This window comes from Prionailurus bengalensis, chromosome B2 (assembly GCF_016509475.1).
Source record: "Prionailurus bengalensis isolate Pbe53 chromosome B2, Fcat_Pben_1.1_paternal_pri, whole genome shotgun sequence".
Taxonomy (NCBI): domain Eukaryota; kingdom Metazoa; phylum Chordata; class Mammalia; order Carnivora; family Felidae; genus Prionailurus; species Prionailurus bengalensis.
Window position 1 is genome coordinate 95,550,095 of NC_057349.1, and position 8,912 is coordinate 95,559,006.

The window sequence follows — 8,912 nt, forward strand, 5'->3', positions numbered from 1 at the left end:
CAAAAATTAAAATTAAAACACTCAGAGGTGCCTGGGCGGCTCAGTCCGTTGGGCGTCCGACTTTGGCTCAGGTCATGATCTCTCAGTTCACGGGGTCAGGCCCTGAGTCAGGTTCTGTGCTGACAGCTCAGAGTCTGAAGCTTTCTTCGGATTCTGTGTCCCCCCCTCTCTCTGCCCCTACCCCACTCATTCTCTGTCTCTGTCTCTCTCTCTCTGTCTCTCTTTCTCTCTCAGAAAATAAACATCAAAAAAAATTGAAACATTCAAATTAGGATGAAGCAGAAATAATAAATAATAAGTAATCTCTTTTGAGTAACATTCTCCCCTTTACATGTTTTTATATGTTTCATTTACGATAAAAAAAAAAAAGGGAGAGAAAACACCAGTGAGACCCAGACTATAAATACATAAATATACTACTCTATTGCATCCTGATTCTTTTAACTCTTAACTATACTTTTTATTAGCACCTAAGGATGCTGGCAAAATTTTGAAATGCCAGAGTTCTAAAGTGGCTTGCTTGTCCTTGTTGGGACCTAGCTCTTGAGTAAACGGGTTGAAGTCGAAATTGAGTTCCTTGAACTGAGAGAGGCTCCTTGAATAAAAGTGTCGTGGCTAATGTCCTTTTTATGGTTTATTTTAGCAGTAGCTCTGTGCCTCCCCCAAATGTTTACAATACTCTGGGTAGAAAGTTCATGCCTTCGAGCATCCTTAGCCCCTGGTTTACAGAGTGGTGAGGTAGTTTGAATGAGTGTCTAGAGTACAAAGGTTATGAACTACTTGTAACAACTTCCAGAATAAAAGCCCCTCTGGGGTTTCACTGCAGAGCTTGATCATTGGGTTGGTCTCTTTTTTTCATGGAATGAAATTCTTGGATCATAGGTCATTTGCTTGCAGCATCAGTCTGACTACTGCTGGATGAAACGGCTGACCCCAAAACTGACGGCGCCCCAAGGTAGCTGTCATTAGTTGATTGTAGCAGACAAATAGAGAACAAGATCATCTAAAAGGTTTCACATAGTTATGGTATAAAGAAAACCGAAGGAAGGTATAAACTCTGATATTTTACAGAAGGGTTTTTCAGTGCCTTTTGACCTCAGGTAAATGATTCGCTTCTTTCTTCTTACAAGGATTTGTAAATCTTTTGTGTGTACGCCTGGTTGTACTTCTGCTCTAAATTGCAAATCAAATTGCTACTTGTTCCCATCTGTCTGTATCTGTCACCTAAAACTAATTCTGAATTGTGTGTGTTTTGAGGATAGTGGGGGAGCAGGTCCTTGGTGGTATTTGGTTTTCTGTCAAGATTTTCTTTCAAAAAATGTGTCAAGTATTTAAAAGACCTTTTCATGGATAATAAGCATAGCTCTTCAACTAAAACAGTAAATGTTATGTGTTTTCTTTTGTGCTTTACAAATTAATCTATGGAAGACTTAAACATTTCAGCCTAAGAGGATCAGTGTCAGATTAATGTATAAGCTTTAAGATAAGGACCATGTGTATTTTCATTTCTTCAGGTAGAATTAAGGATAGCTACATGCAGCTTAATCAATTACTTTATGGTGAATGGTAATGAATCGTAGCTGTACTTTTTAAGGACAAAGGAGAAGGAAGCTTGATTTAATGCTTTTCAAACTTTTCTATGCCGAGAAAAGATATACATTTCTTTTATCTTTATGAGAATAGTGTGTATGTATTCTTTTATAAGCAAAAATGCCTTACTTACTGACCCTTTGACAAAGGGAACATATATTTTGAACTTATCGTAAAGGATATGGTTTTGACATTTTCATATACACCATTTTGTTGAAGACATCGCTATCGTGAATACTGGCACTTGGTTTGTACCTTTGGAACAAATGAATTGAAATGATCTATACTGCTAATGGATTTATGACCTGGGTTTCATCAACTAACCAGCACTTCTTAGTGTGGTCGGTCCTGGATTCTCTGAGCCAGGGAAGGAAACCATTCCCTCTAAGCTTGGCTCCTCCATGAATTTCCCCACATTAATGGCTTAGGATTCATTTCACCACATCCGAACTGTTTACCTTCTCTGAGTGTTGGTGACTTTACAGAGGAGTTGTTGCAAAGGATGACCCTTCCCACTCAACACTTCTTCGTTCAAAACATGTCACAGAGTTATGCCCCAAGATCATTCAACAACTAAAAATCACTGCCAAGTGAACCTTTGTATACTCTGGCTGGTAGGAGACTGGGTGGGGATCTGAAATGTTTATCTGCTAAGACCCTACTTTGCAGTTTGGTGAAACAGAAAGACTTGACTTTTGAGGAATATTGTTTTCATTGATTTAGTTAAAAAATTTTTTTAAATATTTTATTTATTTTTGAGAGAGAGAGACAGAGTGTGAATGGGGGAGGGGCAGAGAGAGAGAGGGAGACACAGAATCCGAAGCAGGCTCTGAGCTGTCAGCGCAGAGCCTGACACAGGGCTTGAACTCACTAACCATGAGATCATGACCCAAGCCAAAGTCTGATGCTTAACCAACTGAGCCTCCCAGGCGCCCCGATGTAGTTTTAAATGTATGAAAAAATGCTGTTCTTACTCTGAGAGGATGCATACATGTCCTGCATTATTATGTATATGAGACATTGTATTAATCTGGTTGGGGCCCATTGTGTGATTCGCATCCTGGTTCACTAGTACAACTAGTTGTCTGTGTGCTTCTTATGTTTTATTTACTTGTTAGAACATTTAAAATGGCAAATGTTTGCCATTTGAAGATCTGAAATCTTAAAAAAAAAAAAAAGAAGAAGAAGAATGGAATATGTGTCCCTTTGAAACGCCTGCAGATTAGATTATCGGCGCAGTTAATACTTCAGGGACCTTGTGTCTCCCTAACTTGCCAATATCTATTTGTTGAGTGTTGCAAGAGTTTGCTAATTAAACAATCCATACAGTGTTTTGAGCAGAACTTGTGGACATTCCACCAATTGAACGATTTATTGCTGCAGTTGAAAAAAGTTAGTTGGTGTTTATTAACTAACTTTCTTGCCATGTTTATGGAGAATCATGGGTGCAGTTCCTGGCTCCTAACTAGATTTTTTAAAGGGTTCACAGTCATTATTGACATGTTAGTTGCCAGTGTGCCTGTGGTTACTTCAAGACCCAGCCATCTCTTTGCTGAATTTGCAAGTTTAGAAGTAATAAGACTCTTTTGACTGAGAGGTCAAATAAAATTAAAGCTGTATGTATGGGAAAGGAATTGGGAGAGGGGTTCAGTCTTGAGAACAAACATCATATTTTTCACTCCAGGAAGAAACACATTGTTTCTGAGAAAGGTAAAAATTGAGGTATTCAAGATTAAAAGAAAACCCTTTGAAGTCAAGAACTTCTATATCATAATTCTTAACAGATGAAGCTACAAAGCAGTTTTATTTCATTAGTTAAGCGCAAACTTCCATCCCCAACCCTTCGTGGGTGCAGTCCAACAGGATCTGGGGTATCGGCCTTCCTAACTGATGTCCAGTGAGTGAGTCCTCCAGGTTTGGAGGAAGCACAGGGGAGTTTGGGCTGGGAGCCACCCCCCCCCATCCCCTCAGGGGGTAAGGGGAGTTTCTGGTCTCTCCACCTTCCTGCCCCCTCTCCTGTGCAGGTGATCCGACTTCAACTAATTGGCCATTCCTAAAATGCAATTAGTAGAAATATTAATCTAGGCTTGCCAAGAGTGGAAAAACCGTCTCGCTCACCAAACAGCATACCTAATCCCCTCCGAGGTGTATGAACTGGCTTGGATTTTTAATCCCTCAGACCCAACAGCCCGTTTTATCAGCCACACACGAACCCCTCAGAAGCAGTGAGAGAAGCTGCTGCAGAGGAAGTGGGTTTGAGTCTATTTGCCCTTTGTTGTGGTCAGTAAAGGAACTACTTGTGCTTTTTAATTAGAAGGGTGGGACCAGAGTCGTCTTAATTGCAATTTGAGCTATAACGTGAAGCATTTAAAGAAGAATGATTTTTTTAAAGAAATTCACTCACATTCTATCCATTCAATCCCTAGCTTTTTCTTTGAAATGACGTCTCATTTTTCACTTTTCACTGAACTCCTCCTTCAGAACGTACTCCGTTTTCTCAGTTCTGAGTAAGGTTTTGAAGCCGCAACCCTGCTGGTGTGTAATTGAGCTTGTGAAGGTGCCCAAAGCAGGCAAGACCCTGGAGGATGGGAATGCAAGGATCCTGGGTGTGCCTTTTGTTTTTTGGAAGGGGGATTCAAAAGTGCCCACAAAATAAGACTTCAGCAGCGCATGTTCAGAACAGCCAGAGAGGGTTCGTCAGAAATTGCAGACAGCTGCTTGTGCTAAGTACGACTTATCCTTAGAACTAGACAAGGAAATTTGTATTTCCTGTTTTAATTAGAAGGGACTTTCACAACATAAGAATAAAAGGCATGGTTTGCCCCAAAGACACGCATCTGCTTTATATAAAAATAAATGCATTATAAGTGTGAGAAATTGCTTGAAGATGGCCATGATATTGAGAATATGCTGTGTATTTACTTTATAGTCATCTGAGGTTTTCTTTTCCAGTAAGGTTAAGAACCTCAAGAATTTTTATGAGTGGTTTAGGGAAAAGCATGTTCAAGCTCTCTTGTTAATGTTGTATTTGTACAGCAAGGTCAAAAGAAGCTTTTTTACCTCATACACCTGCCATATATATTTACATAAATGCAGCTTTTTCTTGTAGACCTTGAGGGGAGGCAATTTTTCAACTGTTGATTTGGGATTCATACTGTATAGTGTATAAGTTGAAAGGAGTATATGTGTGTGTGTGTGTGTGTGTGTGTGTGTGTTCTCCTGAGTTTGTAGGATACTTTACTGGTGTATTGCCTAATACTGAATTTTTTTTCAGTAAATCAACTTTACATATCTTTATGCTAAATTCACTGTATTTCAAAGGGAAGCATGTCAAAGAGCCATTTAAAATTATTTCAAGTGACAGGATTCCTACCAGAACCATAAATCCTCTTTTAAAATGATACTGGATGTGGGGTGCCTGGGTGGCTCAGTCAGTTAAGCATCCAACTCTTGATTTCTGCTCAGGCCCTGATCTCACGGTTCGTGGGGTCAAACCCTGCATCAGGCTCTACACTGGCAGCGTTCAGAGCCTGCTTGGGATTCTCTCTCTCTCTTTCCCTCTGTCCCTCTCCTCACTCACGCACATGTACACACACTCTCTCAAAGATAAATAAATAAAACATTAAAAAAAATAAAACGATACTGATGTAATAATCATTTGGTCCCTAGTCCTTACTCTATATAAACTCAGCTTACATTTCTGTACTGTTCTAACTCTAAGAAAATGGGTCTCAGATCATTTATGTTCTTTTTAATATTTAAATATAGATAATTCAGAAAATAAGGAGAGGTGTATTCTGAAATTCATGGTTTAACTATTGCTCTTAAAAGTAGGTAGTACTTATACTTACCTGGCAGGGGAGATGCCATGATCACGAAGGTGGTTTTCCCAGGGCGAGGCTTATCCATTGCACTCCGGATGTGCTGACCCCTGCGATTTCCCCAAATGTGGGAAACTCGACTGCATAATTTGTGGTGACCCCCTGAAGAAGGGGAGGGGCTTGGGGAGCCCTACCTTATCATGTACCATCAATAAAGTATACTGTATCCAACCAAAATAAATAAATAAATAAATAAATAAAAGTAGGTGGTACATGATGCAAATTAATTTATAGTCTTTTTCCCTTGCCCCATGCCAGTTCCTCCTGACTTTCCCACTTGCGCAAGGGGCACCTCTTGGTTGTACAGATTTACGTTCTTGACAGGTTTTGTGACTCTTTCTCTCCTTGGCTTCTTCCTGCATTACATACTACCCTGCACCAAAATTTGGCAAGAGTTCTTTTTAACTCTCAGACACTTCTTGGATAGCCTCAGAACAAGTGATTCTGGCCTCCAATTGCTTCCATTTTCACTCTCTCACACAAGTTGCTGGTCTATTTCTTTAGCTCCTACTTCATGTCAGTGTTTCTGTTCAAGAAATCACTGTGCTCAATAATCACTCAGCAAACGAAACTTAAATTTGTAGCATTCACATTCTCCATCCATTTATTCATTTAATAATTCCTTCATCCAACAAATGTGTCTGGAGTACCTACAAGTACCAACCAGTTTTCTAAGTGCTAAGGATATGGTGTTAAAAAGACACACCCAAAAAGAAATGATATTCTGTAACGTAAGCCCAGTGGGGATTACATTCTTTCTACTGGGAGAGACAGATAAATCAATAAACAAACAAATTATTTAATACAAATTCAAATATTTTAAAATGTTTATTTTCAGAGGTGGGGGAGCATGCAAGTGCATGTGGAGGCCTGCACACCTGAATGGGGCAGAGGCAGAGAGAGAGGGGGAGAGAGAGAATCCCAAGCAGGCCCTGTGCCATCAGCATAGAGCCCATGGTGGGGGAGGGTGGGTTGGGGTTCAAACTCATGAACCGTGAGATCATGACCTGAGCTGAAATCAGTAGTCAGTCATTTAACTGACTGAGCCACCCAGGCACCCCACAAATTCAAATATTTGATAAGAGATAGTGATCATGGTAGTGGAATTAAAACAGGGCAAGTGTATGTAGCCAATGATGAGATAGGGTGCTATTTTAGATAAAGGTCAACAAGAAAGGTATCTCTGAGGAGGTGGCATTTAAGTATAGACCTTAATGACATGATCCATGTAAAGGTCTAGTGAGGGAATGGTACAGATACGAAAGTGGGAATAAGCTAGTTTGGTAGAGGAACAGCAAAATGACCAGTGTGACTAGAGTCTGAAGAGCCATTATGATAACAAAGAAGATGAGATAAAAATGAAAGGTCTCCTATATCATGGGCAAGTAAGTAACTTAATTTTATTCTGAGGATGATGGAAAGCCCTTGGCCGTTTTTCTCATTGGAGTGATGTGGTCTGATTTATGCTGTAACAGGATCTCTGGATGCTGGGTCAAGAGTAGATAGTAAAGGACAAGATGGAGAGAGCACCTGCTAGTAGACTCAACAGTCCGGGCAAGAGATGATAGTGTCTTGGGCTAGGATAGTACTGGTAGAGATGGTGAGATATGGTTTGGTGATTTGGGATATATTTGGAAGGAAGAGCCAGTAAGACTTGCTGAAAGGATTGGCTATAGGAGGAGGGGATAGAGAGAAATGGGAAATCATAAAGAATTGATGACTGCTAAGTTTGATCTTGTTAGATGGAGATACCAGTCACTGAGATTGGAAGACAGGGAGAAGAGTAATTTGGAGAAGACAGAATCAATTCTATTTTGGACTGTTAGGATGGAGATGTCCACAAAATGTCCAAATAAAGATGTCAAGTGGGGGATCTGGTTATAGATATTCTGGGAGACGGGGAGTTTTTCCCAGCTAGAAATCTAAAATTGGGAATTGACAGCATTTAGAAGGTTATTTAAATCCAAGCACTAGATGCTCAGCTAAGCCTTAGGTCACCTTACCTTTTTAAGGAGGAATATGAGGATCCAACAAAGGAGACTGGAAGCAGTGGCCAGTGAGGTAGTAGGAAAACAGGAGGGTATAGTGCTCAGAAGTCAAATGAAGGATTTTCTCAAGGAGAGCATGATTGTATCACGTACTGCTCAGAGACAAACAAGATGAGAACAGAAAATTGCCCATTCATTCGCCAAGATGGACGTCATTTGTGAACGGGAGATTTGATTTCAGTGCAATTGTGGGAATGAAAGCTTGACTGCAGTGGACTGGGGAGAGTTTGGAATGAAAAAGAAGTAGAGTCTGTAGATAGAGACAACTCTGAGTACTGGGTATTGGGGTAAGTATGACAGAAGAGGGACCATGCAACTGAAAATTATATGCAAGAGAAGATAGATCATTGACTAGAAGTTGGTTGGTGAGGGGAGTCAGGATAAGAGGTAAATATCAGAAAGTGACAAAGTAGGGCAACTTGTCATTGAATTGGAAGATTTAATGTGACCTGAGGAATTTTTGGAGTCAAGATAGTAAAGACAATGTGGGAAGATTGGAGAGGAGGAGATTAGAGAGAGGCTTGGAGGAAGTATGCTTCTCGTGTGATTCCATTAAGTGGAATGGGAGTGGGTGGGAGGGGTGGGAGGTGAATGGGAAGAGGAGATCAAGTGATATCAGAGGTAATAAGAAGTAACAGGGAGCCAGATGCAAAAGTCTTCAGTCAATAAGGGGGATAGACCAGGAGTTCTGTGGACGATGGAGATGAGCTGAGGTTTAGCAGATGCATGATGTCTTGTTCCTCAGAAGAAGGATTGGAGGGGGAAAGAGATGATCTAGAAGCAGCACAAGAAACAAGAACCCCAACCCCAACCCCTAATGCCATACTCCCTGTCCCTTTTTGGGGGGTTTAGCCAATGTCAGCCCAATGTTCAGCCCAAACAGTTAAACTAGTTCCAGTACCCTGGGCTGAACATCTTCCAGCAATTCGTATCCTCTCTGTCCTTAAACATCTGGCTCAAGAGTTGCCACCCCATCCAGAATGTCCCTGGCTTTCCTTCTGACTGATTTTTCTGTGTTGGGCATGATAGTTATGTCTCATAACCCCAGTGTTATTTCAAGTATGTTATCTAGTTTGCAATTAGATTCTAAGTTCCTCCACTTCATTTCAGCTATCTCTAGCAACAACTACTGCGATATAAGGGCACTCTACTTCTTGTTAAGTTTGAGGGTCTTAATAAGGAAATTGAGGCTCAGAGACATTGAGTGATGTGCTCAAAGCTTTCACCTAATTAGAGGCAGAGGTCTTCATGCATTTCAGAGGCAATAGGAGATGGTAATAATATCCAACAGGCAAATTCAACCCTGGCCTATCCACAATCAGTTTCTACCTTATTATTTTATTTCATTTTATTTTGTTTTATTTTATTTTATTTTATTTCATTTTATTTTAAG

General features: G+C 40.3%; 1 pseudogene; it reads left to right on the forward strand.

Moving 5' to 3' along the window:
* The first annotated feature begins 5,433 nt into the window (after window positions 1-5,433).
* Window positions 5,434-5,586, forward strand: LOC122490721 (annotated as a pseudogene).
* The last annotated feature ends 3,326 nt before the right edge of the window (window positions 5,587-8,912 follow it).